General features: G+C 38.4%; 1 protein-coding gene and 1 pseudogene across 1 annotated transcript in view; both read left to right on the top strand.

Annotated features, from left to right (window-relative positions):
- Window positions 1–23738, top strand: part of LMNTD1 (lamin tail domain containing 1) — a 136589-nt gene that overhangs the window by 104938 nt on the left and 7913 nt on the right.
- Window positions 2264–3179, top strand: LOC104670043 (annotated as a pseudogene).

Raw genomic sequence — 23738 nt, 5'->3', positions numbered from 1 at the left:
TTGTAAGAGAGTGCTGATATATGTGGGATTAAACCTGAACAGGGCTGGAAGGCATGAGTAAGTTTCATGACTAGGGAACCAAGACCCCATATCACCAAGCACAGCTGTACCAATCAGTGCCCCCAACCCTTGCACTTATGAACATATTTGGGCAGGAATGAGGGAGGGTGGGCCAGAGGGGTCCTGTATGACCAGATGAAAGAAAGAAAGAAGCCAAAGCTTGGTTTATGGATGGATTGGCTCAGTATGTGGATGAATACCAAAAAATAGAAAATGACTTCATTACAACCACATTCAGGGAAAGAGAGTAAAGAAGAAATCTTCCCACTGGTAGACCTATGAGCAGTATAACTGGTCATCCACTATGGATCGAAGGAGAAATGACCCAAGGCAAAAATATATATAAATTCCTAGGAAATGGCCAATGGCCTAGTTGTGCAAGCGGGGAACTGGAAGGAAAATGACTGGAAGATCAGAGACAAGGAGTCTAAGGAAAAGGCATGTAGGTAGACAAATGGGTAAATGTATAAAGTGTCAAGACTTGTGTCTTACATGTGGATACCCACCAGAAAGTATCTACCATGGAAAAAGCCCTGAACAACCAAGTAAAATGAAATGACTCAGCCTCTTGACACTAGCTAGTCTCTGTTATTGGTTACCCAGAGCAGGCATGATGGACACATGAACAGGGTGGACATGGTGGCGGAAATGGAGGCTATGTGTGAGCCTGACAGCATGAACCTCACTTACCAATGCCTGTCTACCTACTATTACCTCTGAACATCCAACAGAGATAAACATTGAATCTTCAATATGGCATATTCCTTGAGGGAGTCAACCAGCCACTTAGTGGCAAGTTGACCACATGGAACCCTTCCATCCTGGAAAGACCAGACAGCCATTCATCCTCACAGGGACAGGTACCTGTCCTAGGCATGTGTTTTCCTTTCCGGCCTGCACAGCCTTAGCCGGCAACTTTACCAAGGACTTGTGGAGTACCTCATCCACAGACCTGGAAACCCACACAGCAAAGCATCCAACCAGGAGACCTACTTCACAGTGAAGGCAGTGTGAAAGTGGGCCTGTGACCCTGGGAAAGACAGATCAAATCACATACTGCACCATCCCGAGGTGGCCAGCTTCATAGAATGCTGGAAGAGCCTAGTCCAGCTACGTAACAAAAGTTCTTTGTCATTTTTATCATTGAAATGGCATATTTCACCATGGGGATGCAAGAAGCAGAAAATCCTGATGTGCAGAGAGAAATGAATGAAGTAATTACATAGAGGGAAGCAGATGCAACAGACTGAGAGAGACCGAGTACCCACAGATCTCAGATGTCCAGGTAGCCACAGCCCACAAGACACCTCCGTTTTCTTTTTCTTTCTTTCTTTTTTTCTTTAAGTTCTGGGATACATGTGCAGAATGTGCAGGTTTCTTACGTAGGCATAATGTGCCATGGTGGTTTGCTGTACCCATCAACCCGTCATCTAGGTTTTAAGCCCCACATGCATTAGGTTGTTGTCCTAATGCTCTCCCTCCCCTTGCCCCCCACCCCCAAAAGGCCCCAGACACCTCTGTTTTCTAACAATTAATCTACCCCTCTCTTTCATAAGCAAGCTTGATTTGGTTCCTATTATCTGCAACTAAAAGATCTTATCGAATACAATAAATTTCAAAGAGGCAAACTTCTGCCTTCACCTGATGAACTTTCCAATAAATAATACAGTTGTCCCAAAATGGAAAATGCTTCTCTTATCATTTTGAGGTTTAGACAGGCCTTCATCACTGTGTAGAAGAAAAACTGTCTATTATAAATAGTTGAACTACATAAACTGAAGGTCTCTTGCCAGTTTGAGATCCTCTGACAAATATCAGGAAAGGCATGATATGGAAAATAGAATAGTTTCACTCTTTTGGGAAATAAAAAATAATGTGTCTCCAAGTGCTCAAAAACATTCCAAGATAGGATGTGTGCAAATGTATTACATCGCAGGGGGGAAAACTGACAGATTCTAGATTTAGCATTTTTTAGAAAACTGGAACCAAAGTTGACAATGATTTCTCTTTTATTAAATTAGCACACACAAAAAGCCTAGAAGCTCAGTATTTGGGATGCATAAAATATAAAAATAAAATAATAAATGAAGTGGCTTTTAAATGTATGTTTTTATTTACTGGTTGAAATGAAAATTGAAAAAGATCGCACAAAATTGTTTAGCAAAATGCTCTAGTATGCTTTCTCTTGATATCACTGCCAACAATGCCCTCTAGTGGTAAACCAAGTAGGCACTGAATAATGTGGGAAACAATGCAACAAGCCTGCTAACCACATTGGTAACATTTTCATGAAAATCTGAACTTTTAGTGCAGAAGGACCTGCGGCAGGCCCACTTCAGCTGCCTCCCCAGCCAGGTTTCCCTTGGTGGGTGACTCTGTCCCTTGATGAGTGACTGTGCACTCACTCAGGCACCAAGGGGAAGCAAGACCATCGGGTAGCCTATGTAAATCCAACAGCAATGGCCAGATCAAGTGGTCCAATCAAGTCTTAAGGGCCAATAATCCAGGATTATCTCAGTCATCCAAGGCCTATTTGGGAAGAAGTGCAAGAGCAACTAAAAAAGTCAAGGCTTTGGGTGAATTTGAAGAAAAAACTAGAAAAACACAGGAAGAAATTAAGTGGAAGTGAGAGCTTATCCAAAAAAAGAGAAAGAAAAGAAAAAGAAGAAGAAATCTGGTAGGTATTCATCGTCTTCATCATGCTCTGATTCTTCCAGCAGTTCTTCTGATTCTGAGGAGGAGGATAAGAAACAAGGAAAAGGGAGAAAGAAAAAGAACCATTCACATAAATCTTCTGAAAGCTCCATGTCAGAAACTGAATCAGACAGTAAGGATAGAAAGACAAAAAGGATAAAAGACTTCTTTTTAAAGAAAAAGAAGGACCCAACTGAGAAAGAAAAACTCTATGAAAGGACTCAGCAAAAAGAAACCCATATTCTGAAGATAAATCTTTATCACATGAGTCCTTGTCAGGATCAGAGTATATTGAGGAGATAAGAGCAAAAACGAAGAAAAGTAGTGAAGAATAACAAAAAACAACACAAAAAAGGAAAAAGGAGCATGAGAAACACAGTAAGAAGAGAAAGATGGCTGCTAGTTCAAGTCCTGACTCATCATAACGTTAAGAAAATTCAGGATTCCCTTATAGAAAAAGTACAACATCTAAGGAAATTTCAACTGTGAAAATTACAACATATTTACTATAATGCATGAATTTTCTTGTTTTAGAAGTATCCTTTGACTGGCCAGGGGCGCAGTGGCTCACGCCTGTAATCCCAGCACTTTGGGAGGCCAAGGCGGGTGGATCACCTGAGGTCAGGAGTTTGAGACCAGCCTGGCTAACATGGTGAAACCCCGTCTCTACTAAAAATACAAAAATTAGCTGGGCGTGGTGGCTCATGTCTGTAATCCCAGCTACTCGGGAGGCTGAGGCAGAAAAATCACTTGAACCCAGGAGGCAGAGGTTGCAGTGAGCCGAGATGTTGCCACTGCACTCCAGACTGGACAGCAGAGTAAGACTCCATCTCAAAAAAAAAAAAAAAAAAAAAGAATTATCCCTAGACTGCTCGGTAGCCATTCAGATGCTGCTGTGTGCAAGGGCCATAAATGTTGCCTGCTGTTTGAGCACCTATTATTTTCTCTTCCAGTGCTTGATAACTCTGGGAGATAATGCACTGCAGTAGCACTAGTGGTTATGATATTTGGGAATAAAATTAATATTTTTGGCTAGAAATGTACAATGATAAATCAACAGATATCCAACCTGAATACATCTTTAAGATGGAATCAGAAATGGCCAGATGTTAAAAATTTAAAAGTGGTTGAAATTTTTGAAGTAAGGATTACATTGATATTTCAAAATGCATACTCTGTAGATAAGTATATTTTAAATTTTTCCCCGTGTAGACATTTATTTACCTGGAAAATGTGCTTTTTAGGATGGAGGGAGGAGGTGATTTGCTATCTCTTTAGCTAGCAGAACAACATGCCTTTGATCCTCACACATCCTGTATTCGAGGAAAGAGTAGCCAGGCTTTATGGAGAGGTCAGAGTTGGGTGCCAGGAGTCCTGCCCTTTACTGAGCTTAGGGACATAACTGGATTCTGTCATACTCTTCTTTGAATGAACCAGAGAAACAGCCCTTTGCAGCATGAGAAAGTCCCAAAACCCCTGGGATTTACCTCCACTTCAATAATACTGAATATTTTTTAGCATTAGAATATGCTACGTCATATGAATTAATTTTGATGACACTTTGGCTTTGGAGAGAAATTGTTTCAAATAGACACTGGTACACTGGTACTTTTTGAACTTGAAAACTAAATATTCTAAAATGCATGTTTTATACTGTAAAGTTTTAATTAGTCAGGAAAATTCCATTAACCAGTGATAGTTCCTTTATTTTTTGTATGAATTTTGTTTAGGCTGCAATGTCTAGCTTTTGTTAACTCCTTTCTCTTGCTGTCTTAAGTTCACTACTGTGTGTAATGGCACACTTACCAAGATATTGAGCCTATAAAAAGCAGGGTTTTGATTTAAAAAAAAAAAAAAACACAGCTTCATATTGAGGCTGAGACTTACCACAAACAAGCTGAATAGCAAGCCTGGTAGGCTGTGTCTTGTTACATAAAGCTATCGCTAGAATCTCAGTAAATATCATGTCTTAAAAGTTAAAAAACAAACAGAAAAAAGAAAATATGAACTTTTACACTTCCAGTTGGTAACTGAATGTTATATTTGGCAATAAAATGAACCTTTACGAGGTACTGCAGCATATACCTTAAAGCACAAGCACGTCAAAGCCAATTTTCCCTGCGGTTTTCCTGAACGTATGCCAAACAGCACAGGAAAAGAGCCATCTGTAAGGTCTCTTTGGGGCATTTTGGGGTCACAACTTCCACTGGTATCTTAAAAGTAATTAAAATCTGCTTTTATGGAGGATGACATCATTCACCAAAAAAACTGCTTTTGAACCCGATTACCTTCAAGAATTATAGCATCAGGCACCAACAACGTCTTGTTCCCACTTTCAAGATTTGATCTGAATTCCGAACTCATCAACCAGATAAAATCCCTTTGCTTCAGAATTCTTCAAACCGCAGCTCTCAACTGGTGGGGCAAGCCGGCCAAAACAAGTTAGTTATAGGAATAAAATTTTCCTAAGCGTGGCTCAGCAAAGAGCTTCCCAGAGGAACTGCAGGTGAAGTAAAAGAAAGATAGCAACTTACACACTTACCCCCTCTAGTTCAAACTGGCTCTAGTGCTCTTAACTAAATCTGGCTTAAGATGTCTTTGTCTTTGCAAATTGTTCTCCTGTCTCTCCCCTCCAGGCCTCCTTCCTTCATACTTTCTAATCGTTCTCTCATGCCTTCAGTAACTGACTGAATATGTGTGTGGTATTGAGAGGCACTTAGAACCTCTTATGACAACTGTATTTCTATGAGAATATTTGCTCTGGATGACTTTGTGTAAAGTATTAACTTACTAGCCTGTTCCAGGAATTCTTTTATTTAAATAGAAAGAAACGCATCCTCAGAGAACTATGCTGTAAGTTGACAAGGACTGTTAATATTAATATTAATTCCTTTAGGAAGACGGAATGACCACATTCTGTGAATGCGAAATGTTTCCTACTTTTGCATTGGTAAAAAGTAATTCACAGACTAAATAATAACTCTTGCCTGTATCAACCTTAAACAAAGGCTCATGAGGCAACCTGAACTTCAATATCATTTTCTCCATTGCCATTTCTGCTGTACCAGAAACAGTCTTTGGAGTCAGGTGGCTGGCCTAGGTGTAAATCCCACCATTGCCAGACTTCGCTGCGCTGTTGAGCAAGTCATTTACACAAGCTAATTAAGGAGCTGTTTGGAGACTCACAGAGCAATTATCTGACAATTTTACCTACACCTAGCACTAGGCCAAGTGAAAATACTAAGATGTGTAGGTGCCAAGATGGCAGGAAATAGTAGTGTGTTTCCCAAGTATGCTATGTAGAATGATCCCTAACTTATTTGACCCTGGAGCCCTTTTTTCTCAGAGCAGGGTAAAAAAAATACTCTTTAGAAAATGCTAATACAGGATGTTCTCTGGAAGTTTTCAAATTGAAATTATATCCCTTACATTTCTTCAGTCCCACTAGTCTCATTTGTATTTTATTTTATTTTGTTTTATTTTGAGATAGGATCTCATCGTGTTGCCCAGGCTGAAGTGCAGTGGCACAATCACAGTTCACTGTAACCTCAACCTCCCAGGCTGAAGTGATCCTCCCACCTCAGCCTCCTGAGCAGCTGGGACTACAGATGCATGCCACCATGCTTGGTTCATCTTTTATTTTTTTTTGTAGAGACAGGGTCTTGCTATGTTGCCCAGACTGGTCTTGAACTCCTGGCCTCAAGCGATCCTCCTACCTTGGCTTCCCAAAGTGCTGGGGTTACAGGCATGAACCACCACACTCAGATACACTAGCCTCATTTCAAATGCTCAGTAGCCACACGTGGCAATGGCTACCATATTGGACAGTGCTGAATTGAACATCCCATCAAAGCAGAGAGTTCTATTGGACAGCACTAGTCTAGAGTTTTCCTCATAACAATGTAATTATATTCAAACTCTAGCCCTTAAGAAACTCACAAAAATAGTAACTTTAGAGTAGAGAAAACTGCAAAGCAGCAGCTTAGCTGAGTATCAAAGATAACATTTCTAGTAATAGGACAAACAGACATCATGTACCTCCTGTTATGCTATCCTAGGAAGAACACAACATCTCATGTGTGATATTTCTGCCAAAAACACATAACCTGAATCTAATCATTAGAAAACATCAAACACAAGTGGAAGGATATTCTACAAAATAACTGGCCTGTACTCTTTATAATGTCAAGCTCGCCGGGCGCAGTGGCTCATGCCTGTAATCCTACCACTTTGGGAAGCCGAGGCTGGCAGATTGCCTAAGCTCAGGAATTCGAGACCAGCCTGGCCAACATGGTGAAACCCCGTCTCTACTAAAAACACAAAAATTAGCTGGACATAGTGGTGTGTGCCTGTAATCCCAGCCACTCAGGAGGCTGAGGCAGAAAAATCACTTGAACCGGGGAGGCAGAGGTTGCAGTGAGCCGAGATGGTGCCACTGCACTCCAGACTGGCTAGCAGAGTGAGACTCCGTCTCAAAATAAATAGATTAATTAATTAAAAGAAAATAAAATGTCAAGATCATAAAAGACAAAGAAAGGCTAAGAAACTGTACCAGATTAAAGGAGACTAAAGAGACATGGTAACTCGATGTAATTCATGATCCTTAATTAGATCTTGACCAGGGAAAGAATAACCATAAAAGAAAGCACTGGAATGATTGATCAAATGGACTGTGGGTTATATAATAGTATTATTAAAATGTTCATCTTCTTGATTTTTACCATTGTGGTGTGGTCATTAAGAAAAAGTCCTTCATCTTAGGAAATATACACTGAAGTATTTAAAAATAAAGGAGCACTCTCTGGGTTCCAATTAAGATGGAGATAGCGTACCCCACCCTGTCTCTCCTCCTGAATGTAACTGGAAACCTTGGAAAGGATGTATCATGTAAACCATCTGAAGACTTTGAAAAAGAGAATGGTAGAAAGCAGGTTAGGAAAGGCAAACAGAGCTCTAAGAGCTACTAAAGTAAGGGGTGAGTCTTCCTTTTTTAAATCTGATTTCTCCGAGCCTGCACTCAAAGGCAACCTGAAACCCAGAAGTACGTACAAGGTGCAGACAAAAATTGTTCTAAGAGGCATTTTCTCTTTCTTGTCCAAGGAGCAGGAAAAGGGTCTCCTATGGGTTAGAGGTGGTAGAAGAAATGTTCTGGGGTTTTATTTCCTCTCTTGCCCCAGCTCCTAGGCAATCCCACTCTGGTACAGAAGCAGCAATAGCCGGACCAATGCTTAAAAATGAGAGAGGGGTATCTTTCTGTCTGACCAGAGGAAGCATGGATCCAAGAGTGTGAGACACATCAGTCCTGTTACTTATTTCGGTCTGTCCTCTCACCACTTGGTCCCTGAGGCAGACACAGTTGTGGAAAGTGTAGAACAGACCAGGGAAACTAAGGCAGTGGCTATCTAGTCAGAATACTGAATACTAGGAAGATGTTACCTGGAAGCAGGAAAGATCTCCCTGGGGAAATCTTGGAAAGAAAGAAGCCCTAGAAAGTAATATGGGATCCAAAATGTATGAATCACTGGACCCATGTTTTAGCTGTGCCTTTAGATCTGACCCTAAATAGCATGCAAAAGACATTGAGAACTGATCTACAGGGTGGACCACTGCCCAAGTCCCAGAATAGCCACTGAGTGTCACACACACACACACAGGACGGATATAAGTAGCACTGCAAAGCCTTTGAACATTGAATTGACATTGGAACCAGAGCCAACAGAAGGTGGGATAGGAATTTACAACCTAAACTTAAATTTGTCAGTTTCTTGGTAAAACAAGCAAAATGCCCTATAGGATTTAACAAAACCCAGAGTGCCATAATATCATATTCAAAATGTCCAGAATGAAATCCATAATTATTCAACATATGAAGAACCAGGAAAATCTTCACATCTCTTAGGGAAAAAGATAATCAACAGCCTTGAACATAGATGTTAAAATTAGACAAAGGCTTTCCAGTTATTAAAATCATTCTCCAATAAGTGTGAACACTCTTGAAACAAATGTAAAGACAGAAATTCTCAGAAGAGAAATAGGAAATATAAAAAAGAAGTAAAAGAAAATTTTAGAACTGAAAAAAATATAACAGCTGAAATTGAAAATTTACTGGATTCGGTGACTAAATGAACTTGAAGATAGATCAGTAAAATTACCCAATCTGTACTATAGAGATAAAAAAGATTTTTAAAACATGAGCAGAGACTAATCCATCTGTGTGACAATACCAAAAGATTTAACATTTGTGTTACTGGAATTTCAAAAGAAAAAGAGATTCATGCAGAAAGATACTTGAAGAAATAAAGGACTAAAATATTCCCCAATTTTGCAAAAGATATAAACTTGCAGATTAAAAAGGTTTAGTAAACCCCAAACAGAACAAATTTGAAGAAATACATACCCAGATAATATAATCAAACTACTGAAAACTACAGACAAAAGAAAATACCTTGAAAACAGCCAGAGAAAAATGATATGATGTTTTTGTTTTTGTTTTTGTTTTTGTTTTTTTGAGATGGAGTCTCTGTGGCCAGGCTGGAGTGCAGTGGTGCAATCTTGGCTCACTGCAACCTCCGCCTCCCGGGTTCAAGTGATTCTCCTGCCTCAGCCTCCCTGGTAGCTGGGACTACAGGCGCACCACCACACCCAGCTAATTTTTTGTATTTTTAGTAGAGATGGGGTTTCACCATGTTGGCCATGATGGCCTCGATCTCTTGACCTCGTGATCTGCCCTCCTCAGCCTCCCAAAGTGCTGAGATTACAGGTGTGAGCCAACACCCCTGAGTGGCAATGATGATTTTTACATGACTTCATATTTCTCATCAGAAACCATGAAAACCAGTAAGCAGTGAAACATTTTTTAAATGCTGAAATAAAATAGCTTTTAACTGAGAATTCTATATCCAGTTAAAATATCCTTCAGGAATGCAGGCAAAATGAAGACATTCTCAGAAAAAGGAAGACTGAGAGAATACATCATTAGCAGATCTGCTCTAAAAAAAAAAAAAAAAAAAAAAAAAAAAAAAAAAAAAAAATGCCAGATAAAGTTTTTCAGACAGAAGAGAAATAATGAGAGTGGAAAAGCTTATGAATAAATCAAAGAAGACCTAAATAAATGGAGTGGCAAACTATGTTCATGGACTGGAAGATTCTGTATAATTACCTTGTCATTTCTCTTCAAATTCATCTGTAGATTTAATGCAATTCCAGTTAAATCCCAGAATATTTTTTTTTGTAGATGTAATCAAGCTGATTCTAAAATTTACATAGAAAAGTGAAGGAACTGGAATAGTCAGAAAAATTTTTTAAGTAAGAATAAAGTTAGAGGATTCACAGTAGACAATTTTAACACTTATCATAAAGCTACAATAGTAAATGTAGTGTGGTATTGCCAAAGTGGTAGACACACAGATCAATGGAAGAGAATTTTAAAATCCAAAAATAGATTCATGCAGATATGGCCAATTGATTTTGAACAAAAGTACAACAGCAATTCAATGGAGAAAGGATAGCTTTTTTAGCAAGTGGTTTTAAAACAATTGAACATTCAGATGCAAAAAAAAAAAAAAAAGTATCTCAACCTAAACCTTGCACTTTATATAAAAATTACTCAAAACAGCTCATAGGCCCAAAGTTGAAACATAAAATTATCAAACTTTTAGAAGACAAATAAAACCTTCATAAACTTGCATAAAGCAAAGCATTCTTAAATATGACACCATAAGAACAATACATAAAAGAAAAAATCAATAAAGTGGATGTCATTAATAACTTTAACTATGATACAATATTTGTAAATCACACATCTAACAAAGGACCTCAATACTGAAAGAAAAAAACCTCTTGATAATCAACAATGAGAAAATGAACAACCCAATTTAAAAATAAGTAAAAGATTTGAAATAAATTTAAATATACACTTACCCTATGACCCAGCAACCCCATTCATAGGTATTTGCACTAGAAAAATTTAATATTTATAAATTTATAAATTTAAATATACACTTACCATATGACCCAGTAACCCCGCTCATAGGTATTTACACTAGAAAAATGCAAATTTATGTTCACATAAAAACCTGTACATGAATGTTTATAGCAACTCTATTCATAATTGCTTGAAAATTGAAATGGTAATTTTAATGTTTATCAGTGAGCAAATAAGCAAACCCACGACACATCTATATAGTGCAATATTGCTCAGCAGCATTATAAACGATGAATGATTTATACACAGAACATGAATAAATCTCAAAAACGTGATACTGAGTGAAAGAAGACTATCTTAAAAGTTTACATTCTGCATGATTGTATTTCTATGATATTCTGGAAAAGACAAAACTATGGAGAAGGATAAGAGATCAGTGACAACCAGGGTTTAAGAGCAGGGGGAGGGTTTGACTATAGAAAGGCAGCATGAGGAAGGGTTTTATGGTAATGGAACTGTTTGGTATCCTGGCTGTGGTGATGGTTACATGGCTCTATCTGTGTGCTAAAAATACGCCAAAAACAGACAGTCAATTTTATACTAAGTAAATTTTTTAAAATTTAATAACAATAATGTTTTAAGTAAAAGAGTAAAGGAGTGTGATGACTACAATTTTCTCCTGAATGGTTTAGAAAAATATGTAGGTAGGTAGGTAGGTAGGTAGGTAGATGGATATAGTGGATAGATAGAATGAAATTGCAAATGGAGAAAATGTATACAATTGGTGAACCTAGGTAAAGGGTGTAAAGGAATTCCTTGTACCATTGTTGTAACTTTTCTGAAAGTTTGAAATTATATCAAAACAAAAAATTACCACAGAAATACATTTTTTGTTTATTTGTTTATTTGTTTGACAGAGTCTCACTCTGTCACCCAGGCTAGAGTGCAATGGTGTGATCTTGGCTCACTGCAACCTCCACCTCCTAGGTGCAAGGGATTCTCCTGTCTCAGCCTTCGGAGTAGCTAGGATTACAGGCGCGTGCCACCATGCCCAGCTAATTTTTAGTAGAAACGGTGTTGCACCATGTTGGTCATGCTGGTCTCCAACTCCTAACTTCAAATGATCCACCCTCCTCAGCCTCCCAAAGTGCTAGGATTACAAGTGTGAGCCACTGGGCCCAGCCAGAAGTGCATTTTTTTTTTTTTTTTTTTTTTTTTTTGCTTTCCACTTTTTAATTATTATTTCCTCTTTATTTATTTTTTATTATTACACTTTAAGTTCTAGGGTTCATGTGCACAACGTGCAGGTTTGTTACATATGTATACATGTGCCATGTTGGTGTGCTGCACCCATTAACTCATCATTTACATTAGGTATATCTCCTAATACTATCCCTCCACCTCCCCCCACCCCATGATAGACCCCAGTGTGTGATGTTCTCCACCCTGTGTCCAAGTGTTCTCATTATTTAATTCCCACCTATGAGTGAGAACATGCAGTGTTTGGTTTTCTGTCCTTGCGATAGTTTGCTGAGAATGATGGTTTCCAGCTTCATCAGTGTCCCTACAAAGGACATGAACTCATCCATTTTTATGGCTGCAGAGTATTCCATGGTGTATATGTGCCACATTTTCTGAATCCAGTCTATCATTGACGGACATTTGGGTTGGTTCCAAGTCTTTGCTATTGTGAACAGTGCTGCAATAAACATATGTGTGCATGTGTCTTTATAGCAGCATGATTTATGATCCTTTGGGTATATACCCAGTAGTGGGATGGCTGGGTCATATGGTACATCTAGTTCTAGATCCTTGAGGAATCACCATACTGTTTTCCATAATGGTTGAACTAGTTTACAATCCCACCAACAGTGTAAAAGTGTTCCTATTTCTCCACATCCTCTCCAGCACCTGTTGTTTCCTCACTTTTTAATGATCGCCATTCTAACTGGTGTGAGATGGTATCTCATTGTGGTTTTGATTTGCATTTCTCTGATGGCTAGTGATGATGAGCATTTTTTCATGTGTCTGTTGGCTACATAAATGTCTTCTTTTGAGAAGTACCTGTTTATAACCTTCGCCCACTTTTTGATGAGGTTGTTCATTTTTTTCTTGTAAATTTGTTTGAGTTCTTTGTAGATTTTGGATATTAGTCCTTTGTCAGATAAGTAGATTGTAAAAATGTTCTCCCATTCTGTAGGTTGCCTATTCACTCTGATGATAGCTTATTTTGCTGTGCAGAAGCTCTTTAGTTTAATTAGATCCCATTTGTCAATTTTGGCTTTTGTTGCCATTGCTTTTGGTGTTTTAGACATGAAGTCCTTGCCCATGCCTATGTCCTGAATGGTATTGCCTAGGTTTTCTTCTAGGGTTTTTATGGTTTTAGGTCCAACATTTAAGTCTTTAATCCATCTTGAATTAATTTTTGTATAAGGTGTGAGGAAGGGATCCAGTTTCAGCTTACTACATATAGCTAGCCAGTTTTCCCAGCACCATTTATTAAATAGGGAATCCTTTCCCCATTTCTTGTTTTTGTCAGGTTTGTCAAAGAGCAGATGGTTGTAGATGTGTGGTATTATTTCTGAGGACTCTGTTCTGTTCCATTGGTCTATATCTCTGTTTTGGTACCAGTACCATGCTGTTTTCATTACTGTAGCCTTGTAGTATAGTTTGAAGTCAGGTAGCATGATGCCTCCAGCTTTGTTCTTTTGGCTTAGGATTGTCTTGGCAATGTGGGCTCTTTTTTGGTTCCATATGAACTTTAAAGTAGTTTTTTTCCAATTCTGTGAAGAAAGTCCTTGCTAGCTTGATGGGGATGGCATTGAATCTATAAATTACCTTGGGCCGTATGGCCATTTTCACGATATTGATTCTTCCTATCCATGAGCATGGAATATTCTTCCATTTGTTTGTGTCCTCTTTTATTTCATTGAGCAGTGGTTTGTAGTTCTCCTTGAAAAGGTCCTTCACATCCCTGGTAAGTTGGATTCCTAGGTATTTTATTCTCTTTGAAGCAATTGTGAATGGGAATTCACTCATGATTTGCCAGTCTGTTTGTCTGTTATTGGTGTATAAGAATGCTTGTGATTTTTGCACACTGATTTTGTATCCTGAGACTTTGCTGAAGTTACTTATCAACTTCAGGAGATTTTGGGCTGAGACAATGGGGTTTTCTAAATATACAATCATGTCATCTGCAAACTGGAAATATTTGACTTCCTCTTTTCCTAATTGAATACCCTTTATTTCTTTCTTCTCCTGATTGCCCTGGCCAGAACTTCCAACACTATGTTGAATAGGAGTGGTGAGAGAGGGCATCCCTGTCTTGTGCCAGTTTTCAAAAGGAATGCTTCCAGTTTTTACCCATTCAGTATGATATTCACTGTGGGTTTGTCATAAATAGCTCTTATTATTTGGAGATATGTTCCATCAATACCGAATTTATCGAGAGTTTTTAGCATGAAGGGCTGTTGAATTTTCTCAAAGGCCTTTTCTGCATCTATTGAGATAATCACGTGGTTTTTGTCTTTGGTTCTGTTTATATGCTGGATTACATTTATTGATTTGCATATATTGAACCAGCCTTGTATCCCAGGGATGAAGCCCACTTGATCATGGTGGATAAGCTTTTTGATGTGCTGCTGGATTCGGTTTGCCAGCACTTTATTGAGGATTTTTGCATTGATGTTCATCAGGGATATTGGTCTAAAAATCTCTTTTTTTGTTGTGTCTCTGCCAGGCTTTGGTATCAGGATGATGTTGACCTCATAAAATGAGTTAGGGAGGATTCTCTCTTTGTTTCAGAAGGAATGGTACCAGCTCCTCCTTGTACCTCTGGTAGAATTTGGCTGTGAATCCGTCTGGTCCTGGACTTTTTTTGGTTGGTAGGCTATTAATTATTGCCTCAATTTCGGAACCTGTTACTGGTCTATTCCGGGATTCAACTTCTTCCTGGTTTAGTCTTGGGAGGGTGTATGTGTCCAGGAATTTTTCCATTTCTTCTAGATTTTCTAGTTTATTTGAGTAGAGGTGTTTATAGTATTCTCTGATGGTAGCTTATATTTCTGTGGGGTGGGTGGTGATAACCCTTTTATCATTTTTTATTGTATCTATTTGATTCTTCTCTCTTTTCTTCTTTATTAGTCTTGCTAGTGGTCTATCAATTTTGTTGATCTTTTCAACAAACCGGCTCCTGGATTCATTGATTTTTTGAAGGGCTTTTTGTGTCTCTATCTCCTTCAGTTCTGCTCTGATCTTAGTTATTTCTTGCCTTCTGCTAGCTGCCATCTAAAAAAAAAATTTAGATGGAGTTTCGCTCTTGTTGCCCAGGCTGGAGTGCAATGGCGTGATCTCGGCTCACTGCAACCTCCGCCTCCCTGGTTCAAGTGATTCCCCTGCCCCCGCCTCCCGAGTAGCTGGGATTACAGGCATGCGCCACCATGCCTCACTAATTTTGTATTTTTAGTAGAGACGGGGTTTCTCCATGTTGGTCAGGCTGGTCTCGAACTCACGACCTCAGGTGATCCGCCTGCCTCAGCCTCCCAAAGTGCTGGCATTACAGGCACCCAGCTGGAAATGCACTTCGCAGTGGCTCAAGTCCGTAATCCCAGCACTTTGAGAGGATCACTTGATCCTGGAAGTTCCAAACCAGCCTGGGCAATATGACAAGACCTCATCTCTACAAAAAAAATACAAAAATTAGCCGAGTGTGGTGAAGCTCACCTGTAATCCCAGCTATTCAGGAGACTGAGGAGAGAGGATCACTGGGTCCCAGGAAGTCGAGGCTGCAGCAAACCGTGATCGTGCCACTACACTGCAGCCTGGGCAGCAGAACAAGACCCTGTCTCCAAAAATAAAAATATAAATATAAAAGTAGCCGGGTGCGGTGGCTCACGCCTGTAATCTCAGCGCTTTGGGAGGCCTAGGTGGGTGGATCATGAGGTCAGGAGATGGAGACCATCCTGGCTAACATGGTGAAACCCCGTCTCCAATAAAAATACAAAAAATTAGCCGGGCGTGGTGGCAGGCCCCTGTAGTCCCAGTTACTCTGGAGGCTGAGGCAGGAGGATGGCATGAACCCGGGAGGCGGAGCTTGCAGTGAGCCGAGATCGTGCCACTGCACTCCAGCCTGGGCGACACAGGGACTCTGTCTCAAAAATAAAAAATAAAAAAGTGCTTTTCCAATAAAATATGTTTTTTAAAAATCTTCAAGAATATCATAACATATATGCTGTGTCAGCCTTTTTGTTATTCTTCACATTAAGTGCGATCTCTCTCCTGTGTCTGAGCTTAAGAAGTCCCACACAATAACCCTGGAATAGCAGTAGTCCTCAATGTATCCTTCCTGGGAACCAGGAGTAATGAGTTGAGGAGGACTCCCAGGCCAAGTCCAGGCTTATTGAGGAAGAGTTCTATTACTGACTAGTGATGCTTCTCATAGGTGCAGGCCAGGTTTCTGGCAGGATGCATGCCGGGAATATCCTAATGCAGCTTATACCATCCTCTTACTGTTTACAGTATTTCTTCTTCAAATCACCACTTAAAGCTCTAACACTCAATGGAATTTTTATTTATTGGGGACTTCTCGGTAAAGAAGTGTGGGACTTCTCAAGCTCAGACGTGGGACAGAGATCAAACTGAGTGTGAAGAATAACAAAATGTTAACACAACATACATTTTATGATATTCTTGAAGGTATTTTTAAAATAAAATATACATGTTCTTTATCTCATCAATATAGTTCTAAATATTAATAGCCTTATTAGAGATGGCTTACCTTGTTGCTTTTAGTTAAAATCTTGTATCACTAATTATTTATCTTTTCATGTTCTCCTTTCTTTTGTACTTTTTTATCCAAATATGAATGTATATTTTATTTTGCCTAAACAATTGAAATAGTCTCAGCTCTTTCCTCGCCTCATCTTTCCACACTTTCATCCTACACATGGTGATTTTCTAAAGTATAGAGTAGATCAGATTTATTGATCTGGTGTGGCTACGAACCAGTCTATGCTAAGCATGAGAGACAGATGCTATGATGATTCAGTCCCTACTTTCACCAATTCAGATCCACAGGAAAAGACCAACATGCAAATAGATGGTTACAATACACTGAAAAACTCCTACTACAATTTTCTTTCTTTGTTTTTGTTTTTGTTTTTGAGACGGAGTCTCTGTTGCCTAGGCTGGAGTGCAGTGGCACAATCTCGGCTCACTGCAAGCTCCTCCTTCCGGATTCAAACAATTCTCCTGCCTCTGCCTCCCTAGAAGCTGGGATTACAGGCGCGCGTCCCACGCCCAACTAATTTTTTTATTTTTAGTAGAGGCAGGGTTTCACCATGTTGGCCAGGCTGATCTTGAACTCCTGAGCTCATGTGATCCGCCGCCTGCCTTGGCCTCCCAAAGTGCTGGAATTACTGGCATGAGCCACCACGCCCAGCCCTACAATTTTCTTGCATGTGAAAGAAGAGCAAGAATGGTACATGCTTCCCAGAGGATGCAGAGTTACAGCTTGTAAAGTGCTTGGCATGTGATTTGACACATAGTAATCATACATACACACTAGTCATTAATATAATTACATCCAAGTGCCAAGTACAGTGTTATAAATTATCATTATTCTATCTTGCAGGATAGTGGATTTAAATCATTTTTTCAAGCCATCCAACGAGTCAGGGAATTTTGAACAGAGCCAAAATTTTGAAGTCTGTTATCCCAAATCTCCCACAAGGGAATACTATTTTCCAAATAAAATAAACTGCATCCTTTTAATGTTGTCATCTGTTTCTAACTGCTTTTGAGAATCTTTCCATGATGTATTTCAGCAGAAGATGATCCCCATCTTTTTCTCAATCGTGAGGTTTACAGTCAATGACATTATCCCCACATTCTATTTAACTGTACTGTCCTGTATAATTTTCGCCAGCCCTCACAGCTCAGGTATGTTCCTCCCAACACTCATACATATTTATTGACATTAAATGAAATCTCCTCTTCAACAAAATGAATTATAAATAGTATATATCAAAAAATAATAGCTACAACGAAAGGTCAGACTAGGAAATAAGACCCAAAACTTCTAGCACTCTGAGGATTTGAAAAATAAAATGACATGATGCTTTCCTGAATCCCGAAGATAATCTCTCGAGTGTCCCAAAGAAAGCCTGGAGCACAAGGATAAGAATCGAAAACTATGGTACATTTCCAAACATGTCCAAAAAGCATGTTCGTTCCCAGCTTCCAGGATACATCCAAAACAGAGCTTTTATTTTTTTCTTATCTCAGATTATGGCTTTTTAGATGTGTCCCAGAATATTTTTTAATAGGCTGCTCTTATAAACAGGAGTGTATAAGATTCTCACCGTGCAGTGGTGCAGAAATAAGAGAATACAAAGATCTGTGTTCTGAACTGAGCCCTGCCACGTAACTGCTGGCATGATGCTGTGCCAGGAACTTAATCATTTTGGACTTTGGTTTCTGAAGCTATAAACCTTAGAGATAAGACTATCTGACTGGGCGCAGTGGCTCACTCCTGTAATCCCAGCACTTTGGGAGGCCAAGGTGGGTGGATCACCTGAAGTCAGGAGTTCAAGACAGCCTGGCCAAAGTGGTGAAACCCTGTCTCTACTAAAACTACAAACATAAGCTGGGCATGGTGGTGGATGCCTGTGATCCCAGCTACTCGGCAGGCTGAGACAGCAGAATCGCTTGAACCCAGGAGGCTGAGGTTGCAGTGAGCCAAGATCACACCACTGCACTCCAGCCTGGACGACATATCTATTCTTATCTATCTCAATAAGTTGTTACTGAGAACAACAACTAGCATTTGTGTGGCAATGTAAAAACTAACTTTTTCCTCATAAACAGTATTTTATTTACTTACTATTACTGTTGAACTATTATTATTATTACAGTTATTATATTCTCCTGACAAATGAGGAAGCTCAGGCTCGAAGGATTTTAAATTAACCTAAGATCAGAGAAAGTGGCAAATTACATCTCCTAACTACACCTTTGCTTGCCCCAGTGGTTGGTAAATGCTTTGACTGCAGGGATTTCCTTTTAACGTCATAGTCTCTAGGCTGAGCATCAGCCCTGTGCACAACAGGCACGCAGTAAATATCTGACGAGCTGGGGAGAATCAAAGTAGCATAGTGAGAGTCTGGTTCACCAAGAGTCAATGAGAAGAGACATTAAATTGTATAGGATATGAGGAAAAGCTCTTAACAGAAAATATGTATACTACTTCTACTTAAATTTAAAATAAAAAACCATACTGCAGGGTTATTTATCCTTTGAACACATTTAGGCATTGCATTTTAGGACACATCTGATTGGGTACAAGGAATAAAAACCTACTTGGTGAGGGAAAGAGACAAATTTTCTTTACAGAAGAATTCCACGTAATATCTAGAGATACTTCCTTCTTCAAGAGATAGAGCTTAATCCTCCTGCCCCTACTTTGACGGTGAGTGTGATGATTAATTTTATGTGTCGACTGGGCCACAGGGTGCCCAGATATTTACTCAAACATTATGTTGGGTGTTTCTGTGAAATGTTTTTGGAGGATATTAACATTAAATCAGTTGACTGAGTAAAGCAGATTGTTTTCCTTAATGTGGGTGGGCCTCATTCAATCAGTTCAAGGCCTGAATAGAATAAAAAGGCTGATCCTCCCTTGAATAAGAGGGAACTCCTCCTGCCTGACTGCCTTTGAGCTGGGACTTTGGTTTTTTCCTGCCTTCAGACTCAAAAACAATGTTGGCTCTTCTTGGGTCTTGAGCCTACCAGCCTTCAGATTGGAACTACACCATGGGCTCTCCAGCATCTCCTGCTTGATGACTCACTCTGCAGATTTTGGGACTCATCAGCCTCCATAATTATGTGAGCCAATTACATACAATAAATCTCTTTTACATAGATATATATGGGTATACTATATATATAGTACACACACATACATATATATGTGTATATATACATATATAGTGTATATATGTATATGTATATACAGATATATATACACATATATACACACACATATAAATATATGTGTGTATATATATACACACACTATATATATACACACATATATAAGGTTTGTGTATATTTACAAACCTATTGGTTTGGTTTCTCTGGAAAACCACAAATAATACACTGAACTGATGACTCACTTCCAAAGAATAGAGCAGGAAAAGAGAAAAATAGTAACACTGAATTAGAAAAATCTGGCAAATACCATTTACTCCAAGTCATGAAAGTTAACCTCACTAGTGATGTCATGTGGATATCAGGTACCCCTGATGATGTGTTGTGATGTAATGAGGAGGGTACTTTGCTTCTGTGGCATTCTTTTCCAAAACCTGCAAGCCACATCTAATCATGAAAGAAACAACACACAAACCTAGATTGGAGATATTCTACAAAATACTGTTGAGGTCATGAAAAAAAAGAAAAGTCTGAGAGACTGTCACTGACTAAAAGAGATGAAGGAGACATAGCAACTAGATATGGTGTCTGGAATGGCTCCTGAAGCAGAAGGAAGACGTTAATGGAAAAACTAGTGAAATCCAAATAAAGTCTGGAATTTTATCGATAGCAATGGCATGATGTTGGTTTCCTAGTTTTGACAAACATCCCATGGAAATGTAGTATGTTAACAATGGAAAAGTTGGATGAAAAATACACAAGAATTCTCTGTACTATTGTCACAACTTTTCTGCAAAGTTAAAATTATTTCAAAATTAAAAATTTAGTTTTTTAAACCGAATCAAATGTAAGTCTCAAGTGTACTGAATAATGCATACATCCATAGGAAAGAATTACTTTCGGCTTTCACATGAGGCTTGGAGCTGGATAAACAAGCTCTGAAGCTCCTCCTCTGTTTCCCTCTCTGAACTCTCATTGATGCTCATCTCGGTTTTTTTCTGCACCACTGCCACATTTTTCTCGCTGAAGGCTGACTTCCTTTGCCAAATTATTTAGTTACATTTGCCCATAAGAGAAATCTGTCTTGTCTTGTGTCAACCCTAATCCTAGCTCTATATCTCCTAGAATTTCCAATTCCCTACAGCATCTAATCACACTTCTCTGCCTTCGGGTGTAAATTATTGAAGGAGGGAACTAAGTTTGTTTAGCCCAGTCAATGGCCTGGTTCCCCTTGAGTTTGACGACCATTCCTGTTTTAATCAAGTGGCGTCTCTTGGCAGAAATATGACTCGATAGTCCCACCATAGTATCTGATTTTTGAAAGCTGAGAATAAGGAATAATTCTAAAGATGTGGTCACCCCGCAGCATCTAAATCAGCACTGGAAATCCAAATTATTTCTAAAGACTTTATTGATTATGATAATAAATACTTGGACCTGAATGAAGGAGAGAAAAAATATTTTCTTTTTTTTAATTATCTCTGTCAAAAGGATTGGGAAAAAAATTATCTGATTGGGATAAATAGGTTGTTTGGAAAAAAAAGTTTGTGTTATTTGAATTGCAAAAGACAGATGCCTTCTAAGATGAAAGAATAGAATCACAAAGGATTTTTGATTAACTTACTAAAGAATTAATATATTTTGGACCCTGACTCTGAGTTGTTCTTGTTGTCAAGAGAACCTATTTTGCATGAATATAATGAGATAATACGATTCTGTAAAATTCCTAAGATCATAAAGTCTTGGGCCTATCTATCAGTACAAGAATACTTTCCACAGCATTCTTTACAAAGAAATCAACACTTTGGTTGGGAGGAGGGAAGGAGGAAAGGAGGGAAGGAGGAAAGGAAGGAAGGAAGGAAGGAAGGAAGGAAGGAAGGAAGGAAGGAAGGAAGGAAGGCAGGCAGGCAGGCAAGCACTCAACAAACCAGGACTAGTTTGGGGGAATTCCCTTAACATGATAAAAGAAATCAATGGAAAACTCACAGCCAATATCATACTTAATGTTGAAAGGTTGGAAACTTTAGCCCTAAAATGATGAATAATGAAGAAGAAAAGAATTTCTGCTCTTCCTACTTTTATTCAACATTACACTGAGGTTTTAACAAGGACAATTAGGAAACGTAAATAAAGCATGTTCAGATTGGTAAGAAGTAAAACAATCTCCATTTGCAGATGACATAATCCTGTATACAGAAAATCCTAAGTAATGCATTAAAATGCTATGGAATCTAATAAGCAAATCCAAAAAAATTGCAGGATACAAAAGTAATATATAAAAACCAATAAATTTCTGTACAATATGAATGAACAGTCATAATAAAATTTTTTTAAAAAATTCCATTTACAATTGTGTCAAAATACTGAGGAATAAATTTAACAGCAAGGCATGGTGGCTTGTGCCTGTAATCCCAGCACTTTGGGAGGCCAAGGTGGGTAGATTTCTTGAGCCCAGGAGTTTGAGACCAGCCTGGCCAACATGGCGAAACCCCAAAATACAAATATTAGCCAGGTGTGGTGGCGCATGCCTATAATTCCAGCTACTCAGGAGGCTGAGGCACAAGAATCACTTGAACTTGAGAGGCAGAGGTTGCAGTGAGCTGAGATTGGGCCACTACACTCCAGCCTGGGTGACAAAGTGAGACTGTATCAAAATAAAATAAAATAAATTTAATAAAAGAAACATAAGATTTTTTAATAGAAGAAATATAAATCACTGCATGGTTAACAGACATTGAAGAAGACCTAAGTAAATGCAGACATTTCAAGCTCATGCATTTGAAGACTTAATATTGTTAGGATGACAATACATCCCAAGTTGATCTACAAATTCAATAGAATTCCTATCAAAATTCCAGCTGGCTTTTTTGTAGCATTTAAGCAGCTGATCCTAAAATTCATATGGAAATGCAAAGGATTCTGATTAACCTAACAGCCTTGAAAAAGAAGACCAAAATTGAAGAATTCATACTTCCTGTTCTCAAAACTTGCTACAAAGCTACAGTAATCAAGCAAGACTGTGCAGTACTAGTATAAGAATAGACATATAGATCAATGAAACCGACTTTTACCAGAGTAAACCCATACATTTATGGACAAGTAATTTTTGAAACAGGTGCCAAGACAATTCAATGGGGAAATTATAGTCTTCTCAACAAATGATCTGGGACAACTAGATATTCACAGTTAGAAGAATGAAGTTTGACTCTTGTTCTGCATTATATCAAAAATTCACTGAAAATGGATAAAACACCTAAACAATTAGTTTAGCACTTTATCCTAAAACTAAAACTCCTAGAAGAAAATGTAAGTGTAAACCATGTTTGTGACCTTGGATTAGGCAATGGTTTCTTAGGTATTATACCCAAAGTACAAACAACCAAAGAAAAAATAGATAATTTGAACCTCATCAAAACTAAACACTTTTGTCCTGCAAATGATACCATCAAGAAAGTTTTTTAAACCTGCAGAATTAAAGAAAATACTTTCAAATTAATATTTCATTAGGGAGTTTATTCAGAATATATTCTTAAAACCCTTATAAGTCAATAATGAAAAAATAAATAACCCAATATTGTTGGGCATTTATGCAAAAGAAATAAAAACCTATGTTCACATAGCAACCTGTATATGAATGTTCATAGCAGCTTTATTAATAGTCAAAAAGTAGGAACAACTCAAATATCTTTTAATGAGTGAATGTGAAAACTGTGATACATCTGTCATACTGTACAATACTACACAGAAATAAAAAGGAATAGATTATTCGTAGACACAACTTGAGTAAATCTCAAGGGAATTATGCTGAGTGAAAAAGGCAGTCTCAAAAGGTTACATACTATATGATTCTGTTTATTAATATATACAATTCACAACAGGACAAAACTCTAGAGATAGAGATTAGAGTTTGCTAGAGGACAGGAAAAAGGATAGAGTGAGATATGTGAATACAAAGTAATGAAGGAGTTCTTTTGTGATGATAGAACAGCTCTGGTCTTGATGTGATTACACAAATTTGTACATGAGATAAAATCACATGGAAATATGTAACACACATACAAATGAATGTAGATTTAATCAAAGGTGAAACTGAATAAACTTTGTTGATAGTAATACTGATATAAATTTGCTG

Source organism: Rhinopithecus roxellana, chromosome 10 (genome assembly GCF_007565055.1).
Source record: "Rhinopithecus roxellana isolate Shanxi Qingling chromosome 10, ASM756505v1, whole genome shotgun sequence".
Lineage (NCBI taxonomy): Eukaryota > Metazoa > Chordata > Mammalia > Primates > Cercopithecidae > Rhinopithecus > Rhinopithecus roxellana.
This window is presented reverse-complemented; position numbering and strand designations above follow the sequence as displayed.